The 11,908-nt window shown below is 41.2% G+C and overlaps 1 long non-coding RNA gene across 2 annotated transcripts in view; it reads left to right on the forward strand.

Annotated features, from left to right (window-relative positions):
• LOC140659582 (uncharacterized) overlaps positions 1 to 8,934 on the forward strand; it is a 30,411-nt gene extending 21,477 nt beyond the window's left edge. The window contains exons 2-3 of one of the 2 annotated variants that reach the window (XR_012045161.1): positions 7,054 to 7,145; positions 8,817 to 8,934. This is a non-coding gene — a long non-coding RNA (uncharacterized lncRNA). Of the gene's footprint in view, positions 1 to 7,053; positions 7,146 to 7,942; positions 8,120 to 8,816 lie in introns of those variants that run through there. The other variant, XR_012045160.1, reaches the window with a different exon arrangement.
• Positions 8,935 to 11,908: the final 2,974 nt, after the last annotated feature.

An 11,908-nucleotide genomic window follows, 5' to 3' on the forward strand; every position in this document is an offset into this window, starting at 1 on the left:
ATAGACACAACCACCCTCTCTCCCCATCCTCTTATATCTCTGCTAATAAAAACTCATTCATGCCAGTGCTCACAAATAGCAAATGAAATGGGGCACAACACTGAATGTAAAAAGCAAATGTTCTTTGCAAATGTTTGCAAATCCTACCTTGTAGACTGCATTACTTCTGTTAGCCATGTGCCATACCCAGGGATGTGAAGGTGACGGATATCTCACTGGTGTTTGCAGTAGGACATAAGTCAACTATAATAAACGTGGCATCTTTGAAGTATTATGTCTGGAAGTGGCCAGCATATTTTCACATACATTTTCAATCTTGTAGTGAAAATATATTCCAATCTTACATTGTCTCTGACTAGTGAGTTAAAAGTCCAACATTCTGATTTGTTAATTTTTAACCTGGGTATGTAAAAATGTTCTGATTTTTTAAAATTAAGATGTAAAATTAGCAAACCTCCCCCCCCCATTTCTACACTTGAAACACACAGTTAAGCACCACTTGAACAATACAGTAATAACTAAACTAGATAACCTATCTGGATTTAATCCAGCCTGAACAAAGACAGCAGTTCAAGTTGAAACTGAAAGCCAATATTTAATATATGAACTGGTAAAGTTACAGCATTCGCTGTAACTTTAACAGAATCACAATAGTTTAACAATTGTGTGGGGTTTGTTTGTGAATTTTAACCTTCTATTCATTGCAAACAGAAAAGAAATATTTTCACATAGCAGCTGAAGAAGTTTACAGATTAAATTACATGAATGTGTCTAATCTGGGAAGAAGGAAGTTCTGCCTCAGATACACAACATAGTCTGTTTTATGCAACAGAGCTGTTTACTTTATTTGTAAACCCTTCAAAATACTGTCCAAAGTTCATTCTTTGTTCAAGGTAAGACTGTAATTGCACTGCCTGAAATGCAATATAAGTAATAAAGTTAGGATTCACTAGAGAAAGACAATTTGGAATTAAGAAAAAGCAATTTAAACAATCTGAATGCCTCTCCTCCCTCCCCTCCTTCTTAATGACTCTCTCTCGTCCCCTTAAGAAATCTTTGAAGTAAGCCAAAAAGCACGAGCGAGTCTGTTTAAAGGTCATGTGTATCTCTGCTCCGTTTCCCCTTGGTGCAATATGCCTTTGACAATCCCAGGAGTATACACTGTTGTTTTACATTTTCATCCAAGTTTCGTTTTTAGGGAAGACACAGCAATGACCAAGCTTTATATACAACCTTTGATATGTGTTTAATATTGTTAATTATACTCTTGTTCAGACTTTCAAAAGCAAAGCCTATCAGTGGAAGTCCAATGGAGATTTATTTGCAAACACAGAGCATACTTACGGAGAAATAAAATTAGGGAAATAGGAAGGCATACTGAATATAGGCACTCCTTCCGCAAAGATAAATGATTTAGTAATGAATAGATTCTTCAGGCCATAAAAAATCCATTTATTTTCTTTTGAATTTCAACTAGAGGTCTTGCACTTTCCCACTCAGTTATAATCAGTTAAAATTAGAATACAGAGAATGAAACCAGTGGACAGGCAGACCAGACAACAACCATAATGTATAATAATAGAAGTTAAATTAACAGATATTTTAAAAGAGGCAGCATTTCCACAGAAAAGTACTCTTTTATTACCATTCAATGTGGAATGAAGATGTGATCTAAAACACACACTGCTTTTACAAATTATCTGCCTCATAACAACATGCTGCCAGATTTTAGTCAACTCATTAAAATGAAGGATCCACTTGACCTCTTCTGTAATTGTGGAAATGAACCAGAAATATGATTAGTTCGATAACTTCAAGAGTTGCTCCACATTAAGCTTGCCTTATCAAGGAATGTGATCTTGCAACAGAGTGAATGCACCGAGCGCTGGCTTCTGCTCCACTCGTGTTTCCCTGCATGGGAAGAAGAAAGTTGACGTACACTTGGCTGGGGAGCACAACAGATTCTCCTCGCTTTGTGCCATGCTTCATCCCTCATTTTCAGAGGGGACGGACACATCAGCGGTGTAGTCATGGGGGCTTGTCCAGGTTGTAGCCACACGACAGGGACTTCTGGCCCCAGGACCAGTGACTTGCCGATGGCTACGTGGCTGCTCAAAGGCAGAGTCCGTGGGGCAGGTCCATTGGGACAGTTCTGTGGCCTAAAAGCTAAACCCAGCCTGGGCAAGCAAAATGGCCTTGTTAGGACTGAAAGAGTATTGACTCAGTGGCTGGACCCAAAATATGGTAAGCAGCGATCAGCTACTGTGGTAGCACCATTTCCCCTTCCCCTTTCATTTCTGTGGTTCCCAGGGTCTAGCTGAATGAGATAGATATAAGATTTTTTTTCTTTTTAAATATGAACTAGAAATAGGTCCAGTATTGCTCCCTTTTGGCCCATGGGGACTTTTACTGTTGAAAAGGTCCCACCGAGGTCAATAACCAGAGCTATTTGCATGATTAAGGGCTTACTGAAACAAAGGAGGGAGATTGGAGAAATGTAAGGACAACTGGTTATTTAATTTTTGTGTTACCTGTAGCCTTCGTATTTCGGCGTTAACGTGGGTAAATGTGTCAGGAGTTGGGTAAATGTGTTGAAATTAGCTGGATGATTACAGAACAGTGATACGGGACCCAGTTCTGCAATAGCTCCGCTCCCAACACCGCCACTGTTTCTCTCTGATATGAAGAGGTAAAACACAGTTGCCTCCAGTTCCAGTCAGACCTTACCACCTCCTGTCTGCTCTGATTGCTGAATTTACCACAGTTTTCATTTAAAAAATACGATTTTCCTTAAAACATCCTTCTGAACACCAGGGTGGCTCAGGAATTAACAGGTGCTGCGATTTTCATGTGGCTGTCAGGCACATGGCTGGGAGCGATGGCTAGATCTGCCAGTCCAGGCTTAGTCCTCCTTGCTCATCCTCAGGCTCAGAGTGTGCAGTAAAGTCAAGTGAGGGGACTCTCTGCTGTAAGCACCAGATTGACGGTTCCAGTGCTTTTTAACAAACACAATTTGGGCAAAAAGAACTGGGGTTTGATCTTCAAAGTATTTTCTAACTTAATGCCTACAAAAGTTATGAGCAGTTGTATGATGCTTTGAAAACATAGAGGTTTTAGCATTTTTGTCTGTGCAGATTAATAACTGGAAAAGTCTGTATCCCAATCAACTACCCTGAAACACTGAAATATCTGGATCCCATTTCTCTAATGATAATCCATATAGTTTAGAAATTAGAATAGAAACAGAAATAAAAGGGAATAGAAATTAGCTTGAATAAAGGTCAAGTAAGAACTTTAGTCCTGATTTTATCCCGTTATTGTTTTCTCTTTCCTCATGCTCCTCATCAGAGCTGCAAGCTAGCTTCGTCCCCGAACCACTACTGCACTGGGCACACATCTGGAAGCCGAGTGCTGCAGGAGGCACCCTGCTTGTTTATTACAGCTGTGCTTGAAAAACACATTCAAGCCAAAAGGATCTCAGGGTTTGATCCATCCTTATTATCTATAATTTGACCCATGGAATTTCTGTATATCCTGAAGCCCAGGAATTTTAATCTAACAGTTTACATGTTTAAAGACAAGAGCTTTTAGTTACACTCTGTAGCTGCTCAGTAGATGACTATAAATCTAAGCAAATTGCTAAAGACTGAAACTCCAGAAGGCAGGAGGAATGATGCAAACAGAAGGTCCTGTTCTGACTCAGTCACTTACCAACTTGTGTTACATTTTTACTGCAGGTCAAAAGTCGACAGAGTATGCAAATTAAAAAAAAAAAAAAGGTTCTTGTTTTGGAAAAATACACCATTTTAGTATTTAGAATTACACACTAAGGGGCTTTTATGCTCAGCCTCATTTATCTTGGATTTTTGCATAATTTGAACTAAAAGTGGCAATATATGTAGAGCTCATTTATTCAAATTATACAGGGTTAGTGTTTTCCCTCTCTTGAACATGGTGTGCATTTTGGGATAAGTGCCAGATTCAAGGAGGGAGGAGGAGTATAAAAAGAAGAGACTGGAAAAAGACTACAGAGATACTTGTTCCACTTTTAAAATGGCTTCCAAACCCTCATGAAAAATTAGATGTGTAAGTTAAATCCTCTTTCCTTTGTAAGACAAATATATTCTCTGCAGATCTCAATAAATCCAACTGACATTTGCAGAATTACTCATGCCATCTAAGGTGTACAGAAAATTACTGTTCTCACCTGTGTAATTTAATAGAAGGCAGCTTTTCTGCGTCCTCAGACACCAAGTCTTCCCTTTTCACTTGCCATTCTTTAAAATGACATATGTCAAATATATTAGCTTAAGAATTGACTTACCTTGGCTGTGTGCATGATGCTACAGATTTTACTGTAAGAATTACTCACTGGGCATCCTGTTGTAAATAATGTTGTAAATAGATCTTATCATCCATCACAATCCAGGCAAAACGTTTACAGTGCGGTTATCCAGTAAATGAAGTGTTTTGTATTCTGTTTTGTACTATACTAATGAACACTTAACATGGTTCAAATTAAAGGTATGAAATTCCTGCTGAACTAAAATCTCCAATGCAGCAGAACTACTGTGCCGGACAGGACAGTACAGTCCTTAAAGGAAGGTGGTATAGGGCAGCCTTTAAGAGACTTAATTATTCCCCGATGTAACGACTGTAGCTTGTATTGAAGTTGTTCTGTCCCCTCATGTTCAAAATGTGATCTTCCCTACCTTCCTGCAGGTTCCTTCAGGGGGCTTTTGCACAAATATGTCTACTGAGCAAACTGAAATGAAAATGCGTGTTTGCCATGAGCACTCTGGCAGCTCACAGCTAAGCAGGAAGCAGGTTATTCACTCCCAAATGCAAACTGGGTGCAGAACATTTTAATATATTTGGAGACCTTAATGATCTATACTTAAAAAGTGAATTTGCTGTATTCTCCACTGGTGTAAATCAACATTCCCCCATTAAGTGCAGCATAATTTTATGTCAACATGATAATCTACTTTGAAACCCATAAAAAAGCACATCCCATCAGCACATAAAGAGAGGACTTGTGTTTCTATGGGCACAACACAGGTTGCCTAAACAGAGTCATTTTTGTGTGCCTACATTTCCAAAATGTCCTTCGGTAAGCAGGGACAGATGCAGCCCAGATGTGAGCTGGACATTTGAACATCGTTCCCTCCTTCCTTGCCCCCCGCTGCCGCGGCTCCCGTGGCCGGGAGACACGTCCTCTTCACCGCCCTGTCCTGGGCCAGCAGGGCCTGTGGCTGTGGCTGCCAAAGGGGCTGCTCCAGCCAGGGCGCACCGGACCCCGGGGAGAGCCCTGGCCCCCCGCCACCACGGAACGGGCCCAGCTAGCTCCCGTGTCCCGCTCCTTGCCCAGAGACCTGGCCCTCTTCACAGTCTTGCTCCCATCCCCAGGCCTGTGCTGGTGACTGAATTCTCCTTGAAATACAAAGTGTAATTGTCACTGCTGTGTTTTTTACACAAAACGATAGTTTCAAGCTTTCAGATTCCTATTCCGGTCCATTTCCTGCTGCACTTCCAGATCGTGAACCCAGCTGAGTCACAAGCTCATCTTCGGGAACTGCCGATTTAACATATCACCGTAACTCCGCTGCCAAGCTCCAGTGAAGTGCTGTGATTAGCAGGATTTATTTTTCTTTTGTAATAATACATTTGTTATGGAAAGAACTGAAGTTGATCTTCCATTCCTTAGGAAACAAAGATGCAGTGTTCCTTTTGTAAAGAGATGGCCTCAAGGAACGAGTAATAGGGAAAAAAAGCAAAAAAAAAAGCAGACTTCCACTTTTTAAGACATCAAACACTAAATTGTGCTGTACAGAAAATCTTTTCACAGCCCCTGCTATGCTTGTTCCATCTCCATGATGGGCCATATTGTTGCCCCAAGGAAATCTGTAGAAAACTCCCGTTAGAAAGTTGCTTTAGTGCTGCTGAAGGGCAAGTGCTGTATCTATACGTGTTATGTTTTGAACCATTCTTTCTCCGTGGCTTGAAAAAGAGCGTCACCGCTTCCACATGTAAAATATGAACTCCCAGTGATACTCTTCCCAAATGCTAATGCACAGCTGTGGAGTTTGGATATTCCAGAGCTGACTCATTCTGCAACACAGCAGATTCACAGAGATGAAGTGGAGGAGGGGCAGTGCAAAATAGCTCTTTCAGGAATTAAAAGAACTCCTAAACCCCAAAGTATTACTATTCCATTACAGTATTTCTTTCATTGAAAAGTTTGGGTTTTAATGACCCCTAATTGATTTTTTTTTTTTGGCTTTGCTTTGTTTCAACATAAAATCTATGTCACTCCGGCACAGCCTGCCAGTCTTTTGTCTGATGTTACAAACAAATCCAGCCAAACATTAAGATTCATAAGGGGGATGGGGGGGAAGCACAGCTTCTTAAAGCCACATCAAGTATGTTAGAGACAAAACATTTAATTTAAATGGTAGAAACTAACACAAAACAGCTTCAAACCTAGTAAGCAGAGTTAGCTAAGTAGAAACACATGTTCTTTTGACATTTGTTTTCATGACAATTAGAAGCAACCAGTTTTCAGCTAACATTCTTGTTCATCCCTTTGAGGTTTTGGCTAATACATTAATTCAGAATTACTGCAGAACAGGTGCCGATTGGAACAGTATAGGTAATTACATGCAACTTCATAGTATGTAAGGCAAATAAGCCAAGTCTGGTTCAGGCACGTACATAACCGTATATTCAATGAGTCAAGCAAATGAGGAACACAAACGCTTTCATTTTTATGTTGCTTTGACCTCAGTGTATGTTTTGTTCTAATGTGTTTTGCATGCTCTGATCACCCTGATCACATGCATGTGTCTCATTCACTTGCGGAGCATATAGTTTCTTCCCCCCATTTGAAGACAAAGCCCTGTGACAGCTTGCAAAGAAAGACAAGAACAGGTTTTTAAGTTGGTGTCATTAGCTGGTTGGGTTTGGTTGCAACCATTTTAATGCCAGCCCAGAGCTACTGAGAGGATTAACTTGTCAATAGGCTCTTCCTCCCTTTTTTTTATTTTCTCTTAGCCAAGAAGCGAATCCTTGCTTTACTGAAGTCAGTGGAAGGTTCAAGACTGATTTCAACAGGGACAAGATTTCACATGCAGTTAGAGACACAGGTGAGGTTTTAAAAGGGCAGAGGGGTCTGACATACCCTGCTGACTGCAGGGAGGTGATGGGGGGGACAGGGACCGTGCCCTCTCGGGTAAGTAGGTAGGTAGGTAATGCTAGGCTTGTGTTCTGGGATAACTGTGAAACTCCAAAAGAACCAAAATTGCCTCAAAGCTGGTTAGCAGTGCGCACTACCCTAAAATTTGTTGCTCCAGGAATAAAGGACCACAGTTTGGCCAAGACCAAGCCACCTTTCTCACAAATAAGCGTGGAACTGGATTGAGGATACAAGGGGAGAGCCGTGAATGATTTGGCTTGCTATTCCTGGGTGCCTAAAAGGGGTAGGAACGACACTGCCAGAGAAACGTCAACTCATTCGCACCCCAGTCCCTCCTGGGGTGGAGCGGCATCGTGGTGTCTTCCCTTTGGTCTGACACAGGTGCAGTCTTACAGACTATTTTCCCTGGTTTGCATCCCATTCCTTCCTATCGCCTTTGGCAACTGCATGCCTTATCAATGCCGGTATCGGTCCTAAGCGGAGTTACTTGGTAAGGGTCTAACAGATAGAGAAGAATTAGCAGGTTGTGTCCCAGAGCATATGGAACAGGGAGATGTCTCTGGGAACATTAATAGAAATTGTATTAGCACCTCTGAATCCAATTTTCAGAAGAGCTACGAGAACTAGCAGCACACACTGCCGTTGCTATCAAGGGATTTGTGCTAGTAAGTGAGATTTTCAAGAAATCCAAGTGACCTGTTATTGTTAGCCAACTACTAATTATTTTCTTTTTGTTTGTTTTAACAGGTTTACCATGCTACTGAAAGACAGGAGTAATCTTAAAACTCTTGCTAATGAGTTAGGAAATGCAGAAACACCACACCCTGCACTTGGTTTATTTCAGTCGAACAATGGATTTGTATGTGATGAAGAATGCAGATGGTGTCATATGACAAACCCTGTATGGATCTAGCCTGCATTAAATGGATATATATGTGACCTTGGCCTTCATGAAAGACCAACAAAAAGTTTGGCTTATTATCCTGAAATCTTCAAAATACCATTTCAGCATCCATATAAGCTCTTGGCATACATGCATCTGTCTATGCAGAGCTGGGTTTTCTCCCATACAGCATGAAAACATTATAGCAGGATGTCACAGTCTTGCCAATACTGCTGTCTATAGGGGAGAGCTCCTGCTAGCACAGTGGATGGGTGAGGAGCGCATCCCTCCTCAGTTCTCACTGATGCCGTTGCAAAGCCAGGCAAACCAGGTCATTTGTGCTGGCATCAGCCACTGCTGTGCCTCCTCGTTGGAGGTGTGCATTTGCAGGGGTGTGCATAAATTTTAATACTAGTACAGATTTAATACAACTAGGTTAATGAATTTCACTTCATGGAATAAAATAGGTAAAACCTTACTAGAAGTACAGGACTGAATTACAGTATCATAAATTGATTTAGTGCAAGCATGGTTTCACAGGCAGTGAAGGTTCTCCTGTTCAGTCTCTATCAGGACTCCAGCAATTGCTCTCCCTCTGACCTGATCGACTCTCACCCATTGTTAAAATATTTTTGGTTTTATTTTTCTTTCTTTGTTCTTGCTTCTCCCCAGTAATGTACATACTTATACATTATATATATTATTTATTTAAATACAGCAGTACGTTTTTGCTTCTAGGAGGAGAAGAGAGTCTGGTACTGCCCAGACAAGCTGTATCTATCTCGGGAGGGGTTTGCCGCTATAACCGGTGCAGTGCAGCGACATGGCAGGCTATTTCTCCGTACTACGGACTTGGTCTGAGGTGTGGCAGGAAGCGTAAGTAGTTCAGCGGGTGGCTCCTTCCCCAGCTGCAGCGAGCCAGCGCACAGCATGTTCTTGGGGACAAAATGTTGTCATTGCCATGAGACATAAAGCCGATCCTACCCCACTCTGCTCATCAGAGTCCCAGCAACAGTTTTTGCAACAGCAGGGTGCTCACTTCATATCAAAATCAAATTATTTTGCTTTGATGACCTTCACCTCCAGTTGGATGCGACCTGGTATAATCTCACTAGGAGGAGCATTGGTTAGACCAGCAGAGAAGCTGTCCCTTAATTCCAGTTTGCTAAGCCTGCAAAACACTTCAGAATCAGCCAGAGTGCATGTTAGTATATATAAATGCTGCTATTATCATGCTGTTAAATTATGCCTTTTATATGATGAGCCCAAGCAGTTTATCAACAATGAATGATGCCCTCACAACATCACTGTGAATCTTGTAAATAACTGAGATAAGATAATGCAAAAGAATAGAAGGAGCTTTACACCAACTCTGTACTTTTTAACAAGCTGTAATAAATTGTGTATCACAGGGTGCAAAAACACTACATAAATGCCACCTCTTTGCCAATGCTATATTTTGTGCATATGATATTGATTTAATCTCACTTATTGCTGAAGTCTATTAGACCAATTGCCTTAATCTCACTTATTCTGCAGTGTATTTGCTCTGTGTAGCAACAGTATTAATAAAAATCCCTCTATAAACACACACCAGCTGGAGCAAGCACCACAAGAACTGGGAAGGGTGACCCCCATATGCGGCATTATCCATATCCTTTTTATTCCAGATAAACATTTTGTCTGGTCCTTCTCAGGAATGCCTTCTCCTGGATGCCCTGCCCTCTCCTCCTGTCCTACAGAGAGCCAGCAGCTGCAGCAAATCAGGCAGTTTTCATCATATCCCCACCCCATGGGGAAGCAGAAATTTCTCTTCCCCTCCTCTTTTCTCTCTGTTCAGCCGGAGGTGATAATCCCTTCGGAATGCAGCATTTAGCACTTGTCAGGTATATGGTAATTGCTACATTCCCAGGGGATTAAATCCGTGGAATCTAATTACAGTGGACTGAAACCTCCCTATAAGAGAGGAGCTCGGCTGTGTAAGAGGAGTGAAAGTCTATGGCAGAGTAACAGAGGTCTGAGGGAAGGTGAGGCCGTTGCCTCTTTCCTACCCAACAAAAGCAATATGGTGGTTCTTCTGTCTGTCTGTCTGTCCTTTTTGGGGTGAGCATGGGCACTGCCGTTGCCAACTGTGTGTGCAGACCAGTCTGTGGGAAAGGCTATGGGCAGTGCTAAGCTCTGGCTGCAATTCCTGTAAAGGTCTGTGAGTCCCTGCTCAGGGTAGACTTGTATCAGAGTCTGAAGGACCCTGTAAATCAGGGCTTCATGTTATGGCTGTAGAAATGCATGAAATATGAAGGAAAAGGTTCTTTTTGCCCTAGACAGGAATAACGGGGCCAGGCAGCCAGGAGTGGGATGAGGTGGAGAGGCAGAAGCAGCCCTTCAGCAGCAGAACAGACTTCAGGCAACTTACAGAGCAGCAGAGCCTCACCCCGAGAGCAGCGTGTCCACGTCCTGCATCCGCAGGCACCAGGTCATACGAAGTCACCTCACAGCTTCCCTTGGAAGGGTGTTCCAGGTGGCCCTAATGGCTACAAACGTCTTTATTTCTCCTTAAGTACACCTATCATGATCATTTTTATCTCCACTTGTTCTCATAACGACTCTGGATTGTGTTTAACTAAGCTTGTGCTTAATTATATGCCCTCTTGTATGTGTTGACGCTTGCATTTAAGGTGGGCAGTGGCTCTTAGGTTTGGCCTTGCTAGTGAGGTTTTTCGTTCCTTGAATAACATGGGTGCAATCCAAACCCCACTGAAGTAAATTGGAATTTTACAATTATTAAAATTAATTGGAATTTTACAACTCATAGCCCTTGATCAAACATGATTTTACTAAATCAGATTGCAGTATACATCCACAAGCATACCCATAGACACTCATCTACATATGTCCATAAAAATTGTTATTATGGAAAATCTAAACCAGCTTCAGTTGCTACTAATGTGTCACCTAGAAGCATTTTAGTGCATTTCAATTTGAAGTCAGCAGAGCATATTGCAGAGGAGGAAAAGAAAATTCAGAAGTATGTAATACAAATATGCTGATCTATAGATGATACCAGTCGAAAATGGAGACAGGAAGAGGTTTGTTTATAAGAGGAAAGATCTCACTACATATACAAAGATGAAGTGTGTTATGTCAAGATACCAAGCAAGATTCTTGCTCTGTTTAGATCAAAAACGAACAGATGCGCTGCAAACTCATCTACATAAGCTATTTTGTTGCATTCAGTTTTCCAGTGGATAGTTATATTTGGAGAGGGGAAAAAAATATATATATACAACACCTTGATACCTCAAATCAAAGCCCTTTGCAATTGTATGTCTGCCTATTCTAGGGAAAGGGCTCTGTCTTTGATTACCCAACCTAATCTTCTGAAAACATGAGTTTCAAGGAGATGAGTTTTGCCTCTGTTAAAATGTACACCTGCCAACCCTGGAACTGACAAAACCCAAGTGGGAAGATTTTAAAATGTTACTGCCTATCTGCATTATTTGTATAATACTACCAAGACTCTGTTGCCAAACAACAGTATGAGAAATAAAGTAGTAGAACTGATTTTCTAGAGCCTTAGGTTTTAAAAATATTGGGTCCATTTTATTTCTGTGTGATTTTTGAGACTTTATGTATTCTCAATTCATATTTTCAAGCTTTTGTTTTCATTCAGAAAGACTAAAAGAAATAAAGAAATAACTTTGAGAAAGTACTTACAGTTCTCATGGAAACACATGAGAACATTTCTGCCTCCCAGAACTGAATCTTAAACAAACCCCGATATTGTAAGGCTTAGTGACATTGCTAGAGTTGATACACTACGCAAAACGTCA

The sequence above is a fragment of the Ciconia boyciana genome, chromosome 14 (assembly GCF_034638445.1).
Source record: "Ciconia boyciana chromosome 14, ASM3463844v1, whole genome shotgun sequence".
In the NCBI taxonomy this organism is placed as follows: domain Eukaryota; kingdom Metazoa; phylum Chordata; class Aves; order Ciconiiformes; family Ciconiidae; genus Ciconia; species Ciconia boyciana.